The following is an 18,366-nucleotide window of genomic DNA, read 5'->3' on the forward strand; positions in this document are numbered from 1 at the left end:
AAGTTCCAGCTCACCTCAGGAAGCTCACCACAAAGAGTGATGAGTTTAGTTAGAGAAATAACTACATTTTGAACTGTCCGAATATTGAGAATGTATGAGGGAAATGTAGAGCCTGTTTAGGGTACAGGCGGGGGTTGGGTGGGGAGGAGGGAGATTTGGGACTTGGGTGATGGGAATGTTGCACTGGTGATGGGTGGTGTTCCTTTTATGACTGAAACCCAAACACAATCATGTATGTAATCAAGGTGTTTAAATAAAAAAATTATGCAAAAAAAAAAAGAAAAAAAAAAAGAAAGGAAATTCCCTAGGCCTAAGAGATACAGGGTTTCTCCGCCCTTGAAGCATACTGTAATGGGAACATCTGCAGGATTCATAAATGCTCATTTTCACAGCCCAAACTCTTTTTGTGGTGCCAGAAACTTTCTGCTCAGTTGTAGATAGAGATTTTGGTATTTGTGTAGGCCATAGGACAAAGGCTAGGAGAGATTTTTTCTTTATGGTTCTAGAAGTTCTGTTCCATCACTATTGTTGTAATCAGTCTCCTGTAATTAGTGACCTTGATTTTTGCTCAGATCCTAGGACAAAGCCTGGGATAGAGTCTTTTAGTACGGTTCCAGAAGTTCTTCTCAGTTATGGTTGTCAAAGTCAGGCCACTGGAATTAGAGATCTTGGTTTATATACCAATCTAGGCCAAGGTCTAAGCTAGAATCTTTATCATTTGTCCCTCAATAAATTCTGCCCACTCCATGTTTATCAAAGTCAGTCTTTTGTAGTTAGCGATTTTAGTTTTTGAATAGAGCAATGGATGACATATCTTTTGATTTTCATTTGCATTTCTTTTTTTTCTGTTAATTATCTCTCCCAAGTTTTTTAATTTTTTAAAATCTGTTTATAATTTTTTATAATTTTTATTTTGAACATATTGGCTTACATTTCTTTCACAGTACTATTTTAGGTACATATTAACATAGAATCAGGGGAATTTCCATCAACAAATTTGCCCTCCCTCCACCCCCATTCCCATCCTGCATCCCATCTCCCCCACACTCACCTCCCAGGCTGCTAGAATAATTGGTCCCCTCTGTGTCTAGCTTACTACTTAGTATTTGGTTGGTCTTGGTACCCTCCCTTATTTCCCCCTCTGTTTGAGAGGTGGAAATAGATAGTTATGTGGTTTTGTTTGAAGAAATAAAAAGCAATAAAGTGGGGTAAAAATCAAATAAGCCAAAAATGAGTATAGTCCTTCTAAAGGCTATCAACCTCAGTTAGAGAGAGGACAGGAATAAAAGAATTGAAATACCTCAGCAATACAAAAAGAAATAGCAAATAAAATATCCAGTGAGCATCAAAGCACTAAAGGCAAGCACCACTTAATAGTCTCGGTCCTGAAATAAAATCATGCCAGAGAGCAAAAAGAAAGAGATAAAATAAAATAACATAATATAACAGGATAAAATAACATAAAATAAGATCTCTCCCAATTTTTAATGAGGATTTTAGGTTTTGTAGATTAGCCTTTGCGAGTATTTTGTATATCCTGGATATCAAACTTTTATTTGCAAATGAAATTGCATTTAAATGAAAATTTTTTTCTTTTTTATATTTTATTTAAACACCTTGATTACATACAAGATTGTTTTGGGTTTCAGTCATGTAAAGAACACAACCCATCACCAGTGCAACATTCCCATCACCAATGTCCCAAATCTCCCTCCTCCCCACCCGACCCCTGCCTGTACTCTAACAGGCTTTCCATTTCCCTCAGACATTCTCATTATTAGGACAGTTCAAAATGTAGTTCTTTCTCTAACTAAGCTCTCAATCTTTTTGGTGAGCTTCCTGAGGTGAGCTGGAACTTCCAGCTCTTTTCTCTTTTGTGTCTGAAAATTACTATTACAAGAATGTCTTTCATTTTTCTTAAAACCCATAGATAAGTGAGGCCATTCTGCGTTTTTCTCTCTCTCTCTCTGACATATTTCACTCAGCATAATAGATTCCGTGTACATCCATGTATAGGAAAATTTCATGACTTCATCTCTCCTGACAGCTGCATAATATTCCATTGTGTATATATACCACAGATTTTTTAGCCATTCGTCTGTTGAAGGGCATATTGGCTGTTTCCATAGTCTTGCTATGATAAATAGTGCTGCAATGCATATAGGTGTAAGGAAGGGTTTTTTGTATTGTATTTTTGTGTTCCTAGGGTATATTCCTAGGAGTGGTATAGATGGATCGAATGGGAGCTCGATTTCCAGTTTTTGGAGGAATCTCCATATCACTTTCCATAAAGGTTGAACTACACAGCATTCCCACCAGCAGTGGATAAGAGTTCCTTTCTCTCCACATCCCCGCCAACACTGTTTATTCTCATTCTTTGTGATGTGTGCCATTCTCTGGGGTGTGAGGTGGTATCTCATCGTTGTTTTGATTGGCATCTTCCTGATGTTTAGTGATATGGAGCATTTTTTCATGTGTCTTTTGGCCATTTGTATTTCTTCTTTGTCAAAGTGTCTGTTTATTTCTTCTCCACATTTTTTGATGGGATTTGATGTTTTTTTCTTGTAAAGTTCTGTCAGTGCCTTGTATTTTTTGGAGATTAGCCCCTTATCGGATGGGTATTGGGTGAAAATTTCTCCGACTCAATGGGTGGTTCTTGTATCCTGGGCACTATTTCCTTTGAGGTGCAGAAGCTTCTAAGCTTAATATATTCCCATCTGTTAATCTCTGCTTTCACTTGCTTGGAGAGTACAGTTTCCTTCTTGAAGATGCCTGTAGTCTCAATGTCCTGGAGTGTTTTGCCTATGTGTTGTTCTATATATCTTATGGTTTGGGGTCAGATAACGAGGTTTTTAATTCATTTGGATTTTACCTTCGTACATGATGTTAGCTGGGGGTCTAATTTCAATTTTTTGCAAGTGGCTATCCAGTTGTGCCAAGACCACTTGTTGAAGAGGCTTTCCCTGCTCCATTTAGAATTTCCTGCTCCTTTATCAAATATTAGGTGTTTGTATATCTGGAGAACATTTTCTGTGTATTCAAGCCTATTCCACTGATCTGAGGGACAGTCTTTATTCCAATACCATGCTGTTTTGATAACTATTGCTTTGTAGTACAGTTTAAAGTTGGGGAAAGTAATTCCTCCCATATTTTATATCCCAATAATTGCTTTAGCTATTCGAGGGCGTTATTTGTTCCAAATGAACTTCAAAAGTGCCTGATCCACTTTTTGAAGAATGTCATGGGTATCTTTAGAGGGATCGCATTAAATCTGTATAATGCCTTGGGGAATATTGCCATTTTGATGATGTTAATCCTGCCAATCCATGACAGGGTATGTGTTTCCATTTCCGCGTGTCCTCTCTTATTTCTTGGAGTAGAGTTTTATAGTTTTCTTTGTATAGGTCCTTCACATTTTTAGTCAACTTGATTCTAAGATATTTGAGTTTGTGTGGCACTATTGTGAATGGTTTTTTTTCTTAATGTCCATTTCTTCCTTATTACTATTGGTGTATAGAAAGGCCATTGATTTTTGTGTGTTAATTTTGTAGCCTGCCAACTTACTATATGAGTCTATTGTTTCTAGAAGCTTTTGGGTAGAGTCTTTAGGGTTTTCTAAGTAGAGTCTCATGTCATCTGCAAACAGTGAGAGCTTGACTTCTTCCTTTTCTATCTGGATGTCCTTGATATCTTTTTCTTGCCTAATCGCTATAGCAAGTACTTCCCGTGCTATGTTGAATAGGAGTGGTGAGAGAGGACAGCCTTGTCTTGTGCCAGAATTTAGAGGGAAGGCTTTTAGTTTTTCTCCATTGAGGATAATATTTGCCACTGGCTTGTGGTAGATGGCCTTAAGTATATTGAGAAAGGTTATTTCCATTTTCATCTTGCTGAGAGTTTTGATCAAGTGTGGGTGTTGGGCCTTATCAAATGCTTTCCCTGCATCTATTGATATGATCATGTAGTTGTAATTTTTCTTGTTGTTGATGTTGTGTATTATATTCATAGATTTACGGATGTTAAACCATCCTTGCATTCCTGGGATAAAACCTACTTGATCGTAGTGGATGATCTTCTTAATGAGGCATTGAATCCTATTTGCAAGGATTTTGATGAGGATCTTTGAATTTGTATTCATCAGAGATATTGCTCTGTAATTTTTTTCGTAGCATCTCTGTTTGGTTTAGGTACAAGGTGATGTTGGCTTCATAAAAGCTATTTGAAGTGTTTCCATTTATTCAATTTCATGAAAGAGTCTTTCCAGGATTGGTAGTAGTTCCTCTTGGAAAGTTTGAAAGAATTCATTAGTGAATCCATCTGGGCCTGGGCTTTTGTGTTTGGGCAGAAATTATTTACCGTTTGAATTTCATCGATGGTGATGGGGGTGTTTAGATATGCTACATCCTCTTTGTTCAACCGTGGAAGATTATAAGAGTCCAAGAATTTATCCATTTCTTCCAGGTTCTCGTTTTTAGTGGCGTAGAGTTTCTCAAAGTAGTTTCTGATTACCCTTTGAATCTCTGTCATATCAGTAATGATCTCTCCTTTTTCATTCCTAATACGAGTTATCAAGTTTCTCTCTCTCTCTCTTTTTGTTAGGTGTGCCAGTGGTCTATCAATCTTGTTTATTTTTTCAAAGAACCAACTTCTGCTTTCGTTGATCTTTCGGATTGTTTTTTCGGTTTACACTTCTTTGATTTCTGCTCTCCGCTTTGCTATTTCCTTCTGTCTCCCTATTTTTGGGTCCTTTTGTTGAGCACTTTCTAGTTCTATTAGCTGTGTCTTTAAGCTACTCAGGTAAGCTCCTTCTTTCTTTTTTTTTATCAGGGGAGAGCGCGAACGCAGTCCCCCACTACCACAAATTATGTAGTCGAGTTTCCCACATTTGGGGAAATCGCAGGGGTCAGCACATCCGGAGTGCAATGAATAAGCCTCACCCTGGGACAACCACCTTCGTGATCATGGTATCTCCCCTGCCAGGTAAGTATTTCTTCTTCTTTCTTGATGTGTGCTTTCAAAGCTATAAATTTTCCTCTCCGTACTGCTTTTGCTGTGTCCCATAAGTACTGATAGTTTGTGTCTTTATTGTCATTTGTTTCCAGGAACCTTCTGATTTCCTCCTTGATTTCATCTTGGACCCACTGGTTATTCAGTATGACGCTGTTTAACTTCCAGGTGTTCAAGTTTTTCTTCTGAGTCCCTTTGGAATTCACAAATAATTTCAGAGACTTGTGGTCAGCGAAGGTAGTCTGCAAAATTTCTATTCTCTTGATATTATGCAGGTATGTTTTATGTGCCAGCATGTAGTCTATCCTAGAGAATGTCCCATGTACATTGGAGAAGAATATGTGTCCAGGTTTCTGGGGATGGAGTGTCCTATATATATCCACTAGACCTCTTTCTTCCATTTCTCTCCTCAGGTCTAGTATATTCTTGTTGGGTTTCAGACTGGTTGACCTATTCAGTGTTGACAAAGCCATGTTGAGGTCTCCCACAATTATTATGTTGTTATTGATATTATTTTTCAGATTTGTCCACAGTTGTATTAAATATTTTGCTGGCCCCTCATTCGGTGCATATATGTTTAGGAGAGTTATTTCTTTCTGCTCTACATACCCCTTGATTAATATAAAATGTCCATCTTTGTCCCTTACAACTTTCCTGAGTAATAAATTTGCATTATCTGATATTAGTATGGCCACTCCAGCTTTTTTATGGGTGTTGTTTGCTTGGATAATTTTTCTCCAGCCTTTTATTTTGAGTTTATGTTTGTTCTGACTACTCAGTGCATTTCTTGTAGGCAGCAGAAGGTTGGATTGAGTTTTTTGATCCATTTCGCCACTCTGTGTCTCTTAATTGTGCATTTAGTCCATTGAATTTGAGAGAAAGAATTTTCCTGATATTTAATGCCATCTTTATATCGAAATTTGGTGTATCTTTTGGTTAGTCTTGTCTTAAATAAGGTCTTTCACTTTTTCTCTTAAGACTGGTTTTGAATTTGTAAAGTTTCTGAGCTATTGTTTGTCTTTGAATCCATGTATTCTTCCGTCAAACCGGAAAGTGAGTTTTGCTGGGTACAGTATTCTCTGTGAAACATTCATTTCATTGAGTCTTGTCACAAAATCCCACCACTGCTTTCTGGCATTGAGTGTTTCTGGTGACAGGTCTGCTGTAAATCTCACGGATGCTTGCTTGAACGTAATTTCCCCTTTTGATCTTGTTGTTTTCAGAATTCTGTCTTTATCTGTGGGATTCGTCATTGTGACTAGTATGTGTCTTGGGGTGGTTTTTCTGGGGTCTCTTTTGGTTGGTACTCTTTGAGCATGCAGGATTTGATCTCATATATTCTTTAGCTCTGGAAGTTTCTCTTTAATGATGTTCTTGACCGTTGATTCTTCCTGGAAATTTTCCAATGATTCTTAAGTTGTTTCTGTTGAGCTTATCATAGACTTCTATTTTCATCTGTTCTCATTCTTTGACTAAGTTTTCCATTGTCTGTTCATTTCCTTTAAGTTTTTTTCTCCAATCTCTCCTGCTGTATGGAATTGTTATGTATCTCATCTTCCCCAGCACGAAGTCTATTCTCTGCTTCTGATACCCTGCCCCAGAGCTTATCCATTTTGTCATTCACTTAGTTTACTGAGTTTTTCAGGCCTGTTAGTTGACATGTTATTTCAGTTTGGAGTTTTGTGATTTCTGTCTTCATATTTTCTTGGTTCTTATTAGTGTTCTGTTCAACTCGATCCATGGTTTCTTTGAGTTCGTTGAGCATCTTCCATATTGCTAGTCTAAAATCCTTATCTGAGAGTTTGATTAGTTGATTGGTCATTATCTGGTCATCAGAATTGTCATCTTCATTCTCTATGTCTGATACTGGCCTGCATTGTTTCCCCATTGCCATACTTGTATTGTGGGTTTTTCTACGTGTTGCGTTGGCATTCATTGGCTAAATGATGCAGGCAGCACACTCCTCTGGCTCTGCCCTTTCTGGATGGGCCGACTTGCCTCTAAGGGAGGGAGTCCTCTGTGGATAAAGGAGGCCCGAGCACGCAGCAGAGAAGACAGTCCGGATATAAATGCTGGGCTTCAGTTATCTAGCGCAGTTCTTAGTGTGATTTTTTCTTCTTGTTGAGATGGTGTTCTTTTCTTAGAAAGAGCACACAGCCACGTAGAGAAGCGGAGCAGCCGTGCTCTGCTGGAGCCTCTTTTTGGGCCACTCCCAAGAGGTTCACGCAACAGGATAGTAGACAGACACACACAGGCAGCCCTCACAGTTTTTCACAGTCATTCATTTGCATTTCTATACCATTAGGTGATGAGATATTGCAACCCTCTCTTCGATCAAGTTGTTGCCATTTCCTCATTTCAGGATGTCATATCAAAACTGGTGCTAGTTGGTGCCAGAGCAGTATTAGGAATTTCCTAATGTTTCCTGGTGCTGTTGCTCGGACTTCTGTCTGTTCAACGCCTGGAACCTGGTGTTATTGGTTGGACAGTCACTATCCAATCACATGAAGTCTAAGTTGGGTCCACATGACATATGCTCAGGGTCGAAGGTGACCCTGTGTTATAAAATGTATAGGTTCTTATCCCTAATAGATAAGAACTTTTTTCTATACATAAAATTTCCCTTTTTAGTATGCTTTGCAAAAAAATGGTGCCAAGTTGCTGGTGCATTTGGGGATAAGAATGTCAGACTACACAATCTCGGTGTCCTTTTATCTTAGGCAGGACTTTTTCTTGTAGGTTTTCATACCAAGGAAAACCAAGACAGGTGAATTTAAAGATGAGAAAAATATACATAATGAAGAAATAACTAAAATTAAATTTAAAAAAGGAATTAAAGAAAATAAGTTATTTAAGGGGCTCTTATATTTAGGAATAAACAGACTAGGACTCAGTGGTCCTCAAACTATGGCCCGTGGGCCACATATTTTATTTGTATTTGTTTTGTTTCTTCATTGCAAAATAAGATATATACAGAGTGCATAAGAATTTGTTCATAAGTTTTGTTTTTACTATAGTCAGACCCTCCAATGGTCTGAGGGACAGTGAACTGGCCCCCTGTTTAAAAAGTTTGAGGACCCCTGGACTAGGTGATATTATAGAGATATTAAGCGCATAAAGGACATATAAGCCTCCCCATTAAGTTTTTTGATAAATTCTTTTGGGGTGAAATCTGGGGCACAATTTTATAACACCATAGTCTTGTTGACTTTGAGAAATGATTTGCAACCATAAAGAATCAGGTAGTGTCCTTGGGCTGGGGGTTCTTCTGGGGATGAATCAATAGCATGTAACAGTCTACATTTGGGAGGGTGATAAAAAGGGCCACAAAGCATGAGTTATCGGGAAAGTTGGTTGTAGTTTCTTGCTGGTACATGAGATGTAGGATTGAGAGGGTTTTATTTTCACTTTGGAAGCTGAGTAGTGGTTTATTGGGGCAGGAGGTCAGTCTCGGTACCTAATAAATTAAAAATTAAGGGTAAAGGGGAGATATAAAATCAGGGTTGGGGATGAAAGAATATTAGGATTTCTGAAAGGGGAGGGGAATAATATGTAGTCTATACACACTTTAGGCATGGATTATTTACATTTTAGGTTTGACAATCAGAGGGGAGTCCACTGTCTACAAACTCATGCCCACATAAAGACAGATATTATTGATCTATTCTTAAGTTGTTGTTCAGGTCCTGACACTCATAGGCTGTGTCTGAACTCTTAAGAGCTAATTGAGTTAAGAAAAGATAAATAATTGGCTAAGATTCAGATTAGGAGAGAAAGAGGGGGAAAAAAAAACAAAAGATAAGAGGGGGGAGAACAAGGAATAAGTAATTACAGTAGAAGTAAGTTAAAAAGATTAAATTGCTAAAGAAGAATCAAGAAGAGATGGAAAGAAGAAAAATGGGGAAAAGAGGAAGAGAGGGAGAGAGAAAAGATAAAAAGGAAGTAGTCGTTTGCAAAAAACGTGTTCGATGAATGGGACCTTTAACATAAGTCTGTGGTGCACCATCAACTGCTCCAGTGGTCTAAATTATCATGGGTCTTGGTACTAATAGAAGACATAAACAAAAGAAAATGAGTAAATTAGAGTATTTTATCGAGACATTGTCATAATGAGCTCTGTATATGGAATCCAGTATGATTGAATGCCTAGGTTTAAAATTAGGGTGTCCATTTGTTTCCAAGAACCACTGTGGACAAAGAAGCTGAAGGGTTACTTTACACCTGGTAAAAATAAGGCATTAAATCATATTGTTAGTAACCATTACAGCAGGAGTCCCACGAATCCAATCATCTTCTACCCCTGGTTCTGTGAATAAATCAATTAGGACCTTATTGTACGCCTTTGTAGTTAGAGGTTGATTGCATACCTGTTCATTTTAAACTGCTGTTTCCATCGTTGCTGTTTTCTTCCAGTAATAATGGATAGTCGCACCTTTCTGTTGCTCCCCTTCCACTTCGTTTGACCACTTCTCTTTGTTATATGCTGGTACCTAAGGTGTTTGGAGTTTCTACCCTTTCGACCCTTTTATTTGTTCATGGAGTACTATATGTAAATGTGGTATCTATTCTATATACATCAAAGAAGTGCTATTGTTCTGTATTTGTCTTTCTTCTGGCTTACTTTGTTAAACATAATATTTTCTATATCCATGCATGTTGCTGAAAAATCCATGATTGTATCATTTATAACTGCTATGTATTATTCCATTTTGTATAAATACCACATCTTCATGATCCACTTATCTGTTGTTAGACAACGGGGTTGGATTCAAATTTTGGCTATTATGCTGAGTGCTGCAATAAATAGTGAAGTGCATACATACTTTGGGATTAATATCCTTCCTCCTGGGATAGATACCCAGGAGTGCGATTTCAAGATCATATGGCAGCTCAATTCTGAATTTACTTAGCACCCTCCATACTGTTTTCCATAGAGGTGAAGCAAGCAGCATTCCTACCAGCAGTGGATGAGAGTTCCTTTCTTATGACATCTGTGCCAACAGAGATTGGTCCATTATTTTTGATGTGTGCATGCTCACTGGTGTAAGATGATACCTCATTGTTATCTTGATTTGAATTTCCCTAATGATAAGTGAGCGTGAGCATATTTTAATGTATTTATTGGCCAACTGAAACTATCTTGAGGACCAATTGTGCCGGGTGTTTTCAGCAAGAATGCATGTTGAATTTTGTCAAATGTCTTCTCTGCATTGATATGATCATGTGGATTTTGCCTTTCTTCTTGTTAATGTGATGTATGATGTTGATTGATTTGCATATGTTGAACCATCTTTGCATCCCTAGGATGAAACCCACTTGGCCATAGTGTATAATCTTTTAAATGTATTGTTGGATTCGGCTTGCTAAGATTTTGTTGAGGATTTTTGCATCTATGTTCATTAGTGAGATTGGTCTGTAGTTTTCTTTCTTGTGTGGTGTCTTTGCCGTCTTTGGGAATGAGTGTGCTACTTGTCTCATAAAAGAAGTTAGGAAGGATTTCTGTCTTTTCAATATTTTGGAAGAGCCTGAGAATCAGTGGTTGTAATTCTCAGAATGTTCAATAGAATTCACCTGTAAAACCATCTGGGCCTGGACTTTTGTTCTTGGGGAGTTTCTTAATTACTGATTCAATTTCCTCAGATGTCATTGGACTGTTTACCCTTTCCACATCCTCCTTATCAAGTCTTGGAAGATGATATTTTTCAGAAAGTATGTCGGTTTCTTCAGGGTTCTCTTGAGTACAGTTGTTCATAGTATGTTCTCATGATGTCTTGGATTGGGTTCTGATGTAATTGCTCCCCTCTCATTTGTGATCCTATTTATTTGGAAGATGATATTTTTCAGGAAATCTGTCAGTGTCTTCAGGGTTCTCTAGCTTGAGTAAAGTTGTTCATAGTATGCCCTCATGATGTCTTGGATTTCTTGGGTTCTGATGTAATTGCTACCTTCTCATTTGTGATTCTATTTATTTGGGTGTTTTCCCTTCTTTTTTGGTGAGACTTGCCAGTAGTTTGTCTACTTTGTTTATTTTTTCAAAAAACCAACTCCTGGTGTCATTGATTTTTGTATTGTTTTATTTGTTTTATGTTGTTTATTTCCACTCTAGTTTCTGTTTGTTTTTTGTTTTTGTTTTTTTTTTTTTTTTGCTTTTGTTTTTGGGCCACACTCGGCGATGCTCAGGGGTTACTCCTGGCTGTCTGCTCAGAAATAGCTCCTGGCAGGCATAGGGGACCATATGGGACACCGGGATTCGAACCAACCACCTTTGGTCCTGGATCAGCTGCTTGCAAGGCAAACACCGCTGTGCTATCTCTCCAGGCCCAAGTTTTTATTATATATTTTCTTCTGGCTGTATTTGGGTTTTTTAGCTGCTGTTTTTTCAACTGCTTAAAGAGTTTTTTCAACTCCTTGTAAACTGTTAATTTTTTTTTTCATTTTTCTCTTTCCTAATGTAGGTCTTTATTGCTATGACTTTCTCCCTAATTATTGCTTTTGCCATATCCCACAGATTTTGACAATTTGTCTCTTCATTATCATTTGTGTCAAGGAATATTTTTATTTCTTCCTTGAGTTCCTGTTTGATCCATCTGTTGTTGAGTAGCATGTTGTTTAATCTCCAGATGTTGGATTTTCTCCACAGTTTTTTTTTAGTCAATCTCGATCTCTCTTGCATAATGATCTGATGGGGTGCTTCTAATAATCTTTCTGTTTGTGACTTTGTGCAAGTTATATTTATATCTTAAGGCATGGTCTATGCTAGAGAAGGTTCCAAGTGCATTTGAGAAGAATGTGTATTCTGCTTTCTTGGGGTGGAGAGCCCGATATAGGTCCATTAGTCCTATTTCCTCTAATTTCTCATTTAAGGCTCGTATGTCTTTGCTAGTTTTCTTCCTGGTGGATCTGTCTAGTGGTGATAGTGGAGTATTAAAATCTCCTACTACTATCATATTTCCTTCCATATGTTTATCTAGATTTCTGAGCAGATGCCTTACATATTTTCTGGCTCTACAGTCAGCACATAAATATTGGTCAGAGTTAGTACTTCTTGGCCTAATGTTACCCTGATCAGTAAGTAGTGACCCTCTTGGTCTCTGAGCACTTTCTTGAGTTTGAATGCAATTTGGTCTGATATAAGAATGGATGTCCCTACTTTTTTGTTTTTGGTTTTAAAATTGATTTCCATCCTTTTATTCTAAGCCTGTGCCTATCCTGTTCTTTTAGGTGTGTTTCTTGAAGGCAGCAGATCTCTGTTTTTTCTGTTACAATCCTCTATTCTGTGTCTTTAATGGGGGAATTTAGCCTGTTGACATTTAGGGAGATTATTGCCATCCTCATAGAGGGTTGTTGTGCTATTGTATTGAGAAGAGTGGTTTTTGTTACAATCAGGGGTTTGAATTGTGTAATACATCTTTGAGTAGTTCATTTAGAGATGGTTTGGTTAGTGCAAATAGTGTGAGTTCCTTTTTGTCTAAGAATGTTTTTAGTTCTCCCTCCCATATAAATGAGAGTTTTGCCGAGTAGTGGACTCTAGGTTGTAAGTTTCTTTCACTCAGTAGTTTAAATATATCAGTTCACTGTCTTCTTGTTTGAATTGTTTCAAATGGGAGGTCTGGTTTGATTCTTATTTCTCTTCCTTTGTACTTGAGGGTTTTATTCTCCCTTATCACTTTAAAGAATTCATCTTTCTTTTTGTTATTTTGCCAGTTGGATTACTATTTGTCTTGGTGTTGGTCCATTAGGATCTATTTTATTAGGGACTCTTTTTGCTTTTTGTATTGTACAGGTGTCTCTTTCCAGAGGGTGGGAAAATTCTCTGCTATTAATTCCCTCACTACTTGTTCTTCTCCTTTCCCCTTTTCCTCCCCTTCTGTTATTCCTACAATGTGTAGGTTATTTCTTTATCTTGTTCATTAGACACCTAACTTTTTCTTCCAATGTTTTGATTCTTGCTTTTCTATTGATTTCTTTGTATTGTTGTTTTGTAGTTTTTTTTTCAAGTTCCTCTAGGCATTCTTCTAACTGTGTAATTCTGCTATTATGGTTTGCTAACATATTTTTTATTTCCCTTAGTTCCAATTGTATGGATTCTTTCATCTTCTATCAAAGGTAGCTTTGAGTTTGTTGAATTGTTCATCTATAGATTTCTTAATCTGGCAGGCTAGTGATTCTTTGATTTCCATTGCTAGGAATTCATTGTCATTTTTAGGTTCTCATGTATTGGGCTCGTGCATTTTGGTGAACTTGAAAACTTAATAGTGTTTTTCTCCATTTCCCCAGCTGTTAGTTTCTTCCTTAGTTTACCCATATTTTTTGAATTTGGTGGTATTTAATGTTGAGTTTTCAGGTTGTTTAATAAAGTGCTCTGCTGGACTGAATATATTAGAGGTGCTTGAAGGTATATTCAATTTAGAAATTACTCTTCGTAGCCAGATGGTTTGTCTAAGTATGATAGGGATACTACAAGCTGCTTCAGTGTTTTTGCTATTCTGTTTTATGGGCTGTGGATCATCTGAGGAGATTGGGTGTTAAGTCTGAGCTGACTAAACCTATATGAAATGTTAGATCATCTTTGCACAAATGCATCTGTATGGTTCGCAGTCTGGTGGCATGGGGCGGGTGTTCCTATCCTGTCCCGAGATGCAGGTGGCCCGGGGGAGGTAACTAAATTTTACATAGGTCAGAAACATAACAATTATAACATATTGACTTTTACTGTTTTATTTTTTGATAATTCTATTTGTCACTTTTAAGCTCTGTTGGAGCAAGAAATATTAAATAAATTAGTATATGCCTGCTAAAGGATCAGGCTAGGTGTAGAAGTGAATGTGGGAACATTAGTGGAGGGAAGATCACACTGGTATTTGAACTGATGGAATACTGTATGCCTGAAACAAGTGATCAACAAGTATATTATGATCAAAAAGACTGCTATGTTAACAATCATGTTGCCTTAACAAAAATATTTTAAAAGTACATAAAAATGTATGATTAATAAGCTAAAGAAAAATAGCTTTTAACCTGCAGGTAACTTATGTTTCAGTGCTATGGAATCCAAAACTATTAATCAAATAATAAGTGAAAAAGGGAACCAAATATTGGGTACAGGAGAAATCAATTTAAAGAACTTTTTTTCAGCATTGCTCATTAGCTCTGTCCTTTTTTAAATAATTTTTATTGATACCAATGTGAATTACAAGTTTTTCACAGCTGTATTTAAGTAAATCGTGACAATGAATTAGGGCTATTCCCACCACCAGTGTTGACCTCCATCAGCCCCTGTTCCCATCATGCATTCCATACCTCCACCCTTAGCCCTCTGGTCTGCTAATGTAAAAGGTCCCTTTTGTTTTTAGCTTCTTGTAGTCTGAGTCTCTTGATTCTGTTTTTTATTAATATCTTTATTGAAACACCTTGATTACAAATATGATTGTAGTTGGGTTTCAGTCATGTAAACAACATTCAACAACAATATAAAGAATATCTAGACATATATAAATTAAATGTGTAAAGGATACCATTTTGTGTTTTAGTAAGTTCTTGAAATACAATGTATTTTTTCAAAATGTAATCAATACATATAAAACAGCCAACTGTGCTTTACTTTTCCTAATAAAAATTATTCAAATACGATGTTGCATTATAACAAAGAAACAGTATGAACCAAGTATTTATTAATTACTTTAACATTTTTGTCTTAAATTCAGTGTGTTGTTACAAAGTAGAAATAATAAGGAAAAACTATTGACTATTTTACTAATAACTAATGTTACATCCTTAGGTCTTATCTTCAAAAGTGTTTGATATCATTATATGATATACACAACAAAAATGATTCATTTGCCAAATCTTTTGAATGTCTATGTAATCGTTTTAACATAAGACAAAAACATGTCATTTTGACACTCTTCTTTCTAAGTCTTCAAAGTGCAGCCTTCTAACATTTAAAATATGCTGCAAGTGGATTCTGTCTTACAGCGCCAGTGCGATTTTGGTGAATCCGCTTCAGGGAGAGTGGGTTGCCCGGGCCAGGTACGGAGAAATATGAAACATGAAATAAATGAAACCACACAGAGTATGTGGGGTCAACACATCTTCTGAAAGAGAGCGACAAGTTTAATTTTTTGAGCAAGGAATTTATAGGGGTAAAATTAGCCAGAGGTAAAGAATAATTATAATCACAAAGCATAGTACAACAGTAACAATACCTAAGCTATGGGCATAACTGTAAAAATTCTAGGTTACAATAGAAAAGGTCACAACTCAAGGTAACTCTTTGCAAGCTCACTTTAAATGCAAAATTAGGATTAGGAGGGAGTAGAAAATATCTAGGAACTTGATCTTCCTGGGCTGGACTCTATTGTTTTACAGGTTAAGTAAAGGGAGGAGCCAAATCCCCAAAAATGAGTTTCCCTATTTCTAAAGGAGGGCTAATAGTCAATAGCCAGGATCTGCATTCTGGTTATGCCCTTGGTTACCAGAAAATGCAGCCGCAAGGACATATTTGAAAAAGAGAGAAAAAGTATTGTCTTTGCTTTTAGGGCTGGCTATTATCAAGAAAAGGGGTTTTCAAATAAAATTTGGTGCTGGAATTTCTGAGCCAAATTATTTGATAGAGGCCATTATTTTGCCTGATATATACAAGAAAGAGATAGTTAAATATTCGCTGAAAATGTAATGCCAGGCATCTCTTTGGAAATTCCTCAACCATCCACGCAGGGGAAAAAGGCGTCCACAGCGGGCTTTTTGAGGAACCCCATGGGGGTTAATTTAGTTCTACCCACCAGGAAAATCTGAGGATACATCTGGCGGGCTGAGCCCCCCTAAAAGCTTAGGTATGCCCTGGCAAAAATAATAAACACTATACTTGAAAAATTATTTACTATGCATTTACAATACAACATTTTTAACAAACTATATATTAACAAAATATTTTTTCTAGTTTTTCTATTTTTTGGGGGGAGTTTTGGGCCACACTCAGTGACACTCAGGGGTCACTCCTGGCTATGTGATCAGAAATTGCTCCTGGCTTTGGGGGACCATATGGGACCCCAGGATTCAAACCAACATCAGTGCTGGATCAGCTGTATGCAAGGCAAACTCCCTGCTGCTGTGCTATTGAATCGGCTCCCCAAATATTTTTTCTTTAATGGCTTTGACATGTAATTTGTTATCCTTTCAACATGCCATTATGATGAGCATATAGGTGTGCTCCATCCTTTGTTTCTCATTAAACGTTGGAGAAACATTATGCACTAAACTTTAGATCACATGACTTTTTAGAACAAGCAAATGTCTTCCTTAGCACCTGTGTCTCATGTGAACCTCACAAAGAAATACAACATTACTGAAAAAAATAGAAAGCAAAGACATCCAACATGCTATGTAACATGAAGAAAATGATCATGGTATGTTAAAAGAACATCAGTAGATTAAAACTTATAATATAGGTAATATAAAGAATATTTTAGGAGGTAATATTTAAACAATGAGGTTAGGTGAAACAACTATTCAAGAGCATAAACATGCTAGCTTGGATTATGCAAATCTGTCTTTTGTTTTTTTTCCTTCCTTCCTCCCTTTTGACTTCCTTCATCCCTTTTGCCTTTTCTCACTTTCTCCTTCCCCATCCCTCCCTCCATTCATCCCTTCCTTCCTCCCTCCCTCCTTCTGTCCCTTCCTTGCTTCCTCCTTTTCTCCCTTCCTTCCTTCCTTCCTTCCTTCCTTCCCTTCTTCCTTATGCAGTGGTGTTCAGGGCATATTTCTAGTTGTGCATTCAGAGGGAGATTCCTCAGATAACTGTATTTGGTCCCAGGAAGCAAACCTGTGTTAGCTGTGTGCAAGACAAATGCCCTACCACTGTATTATTGCTCCATTCCTGAGCAAAGTTCTTTAAGAGTAGGTTACTTATGTGCTTCTACAAAATATGACTTCAGGGAAAACAATAAGTTCTTTAAGATGTTGATCCTAAATTAAAGAGGCACAGCAAGGTAGCAATAAAAGTCCAAAGGCAACAATAATGGGAGATCTGATTCACAGAATTCAGTTGGAGTGTGTGTGAAAATGAGAGGTGTTGAGTTCCTTAACGTAGGAAGATGATACATTGGTGGTGGATGTGGCATGGTAATGATTATTAACAGTACCATAAGCCAAAAATTTTCAAGTTAAAAAGTGAAAAAGAGAAATGATAAAAAAAAATGTTGGGGCCGTCAAGGTGGATTATTTACCCTGGGGCTACAATTTGTGTTAATTAATTAAGCCACATATAACTGTGAGCCACTGGTGGTACAGACCAGCAACAACATGCTAATGGCCATATGTCAGTGGTGAAACAATTCTCTTTGTTGTGAAATTTACTGAGGATATGTGGCCCAGTGCATGTCTTCTCGCTTTGCTGCCTGTAGCATCAACTTCAACTGGGTCTGCACTTCCACAAGTTTCTGCTGGTTCAAAATACCATTAATATCCCAATGTTCATAGCAATCAATAGGGATAGGATAAATCACACACTTCAGATTTGTTAAGGCTGTTAAATATTGAAGAAGGTCCATTAGAGCAGGTATTGTGATAAGATTGCAATTAAAACTAAAAACTTGGAGGCATGAACAGTGAATAAGGGCTGGAAGAATAGCAAAGAGAGCAGAATTGGTTATGTGGCAGTTGTTCAACTCCAGATGTTGAATAGTGCCCGAGACCCTCTCCAGAAGAGTCTTCAAGGGCTCATAAACTTCCGTTAATATTTGGTTGTGATTCAGATTCAGGAACTTTAAATGGATGACCTTAGAGCTCTGTGATAGGAAAATGATATCTCTGGTAGAAAGCTCACAGCAAGACAGACTCAATGTCTCCATCTGAGGTGGCAGGACTCTGTAAAGAAATAATAAAAGATGATTCCAGCATAATAAAATATTATTAGTGAACTCTAAATTAAAGCTACTAGAGTTTATATTAATATATTAGTTAATATATTAGTGAAAAATAAGTTAAAGCTACTAGAGTTTCTAAGGTAAAATAATTTGTACATCATTCCTCATAGAAATTTTACCAAAAATGGTTTTCTACACAGACTTTACAATTTTATTACTTTGGGTTGGTTACTTTACCATTCTGAGACATAATATCTTAAGCTTTACTATGCATACATTTTATACAATAATTCTTATATGGGGTTATAGAAAGGATAGAGTGGTGAAAAGCTAGATAAACTACACAATTGTGGATTATGTTATATTTGGTGAAGATAAGTCAAGAAAGATCTAAGTAAAATTCTGTTCTATTTGTTTCCAGATGACAAGGTCTATAGTCAAAGTTTAAGCCTTGAGGAAACTGTAAAATCATCTGGGAGTGTTAACTATTGTGACCACA

At 37.0% G+C, this 18,366-nt stretch overlaps 1 non-coding gene across 1 annotated transcript; it reads right to left on the minus strand.

The window, feature by feature from the left end:
* Positions 1-4,821: 4,821 nt before the first annotated feature.
* Positions 4,822-4,985, minus strand: LOC126000377 (U1 spliceosomal RNA). Its single transcript, XR_007492716.1, has one exon. It is a non-coding gene; the product is annotated as a U1 spliceosomal RNA (small nuclear RNA).
* Between the last annotated feature and the right edge of the window lie 13,381 nt (positions 4,986-18,366).

This window comes from Suncus etruscus, chromosome X (assembly GCF_024139225.1).
Source record: "Suncus etruscus isolate mSunEtr1 chromosome X, mSunEtr1.pri.cur, whole genome shotgun sequence".
NCBI lineage: Eukaryota > Metazoa > Chordata > Mammalia > Eulipotyphla > Soricidae > Suncus > Suncus etruscus.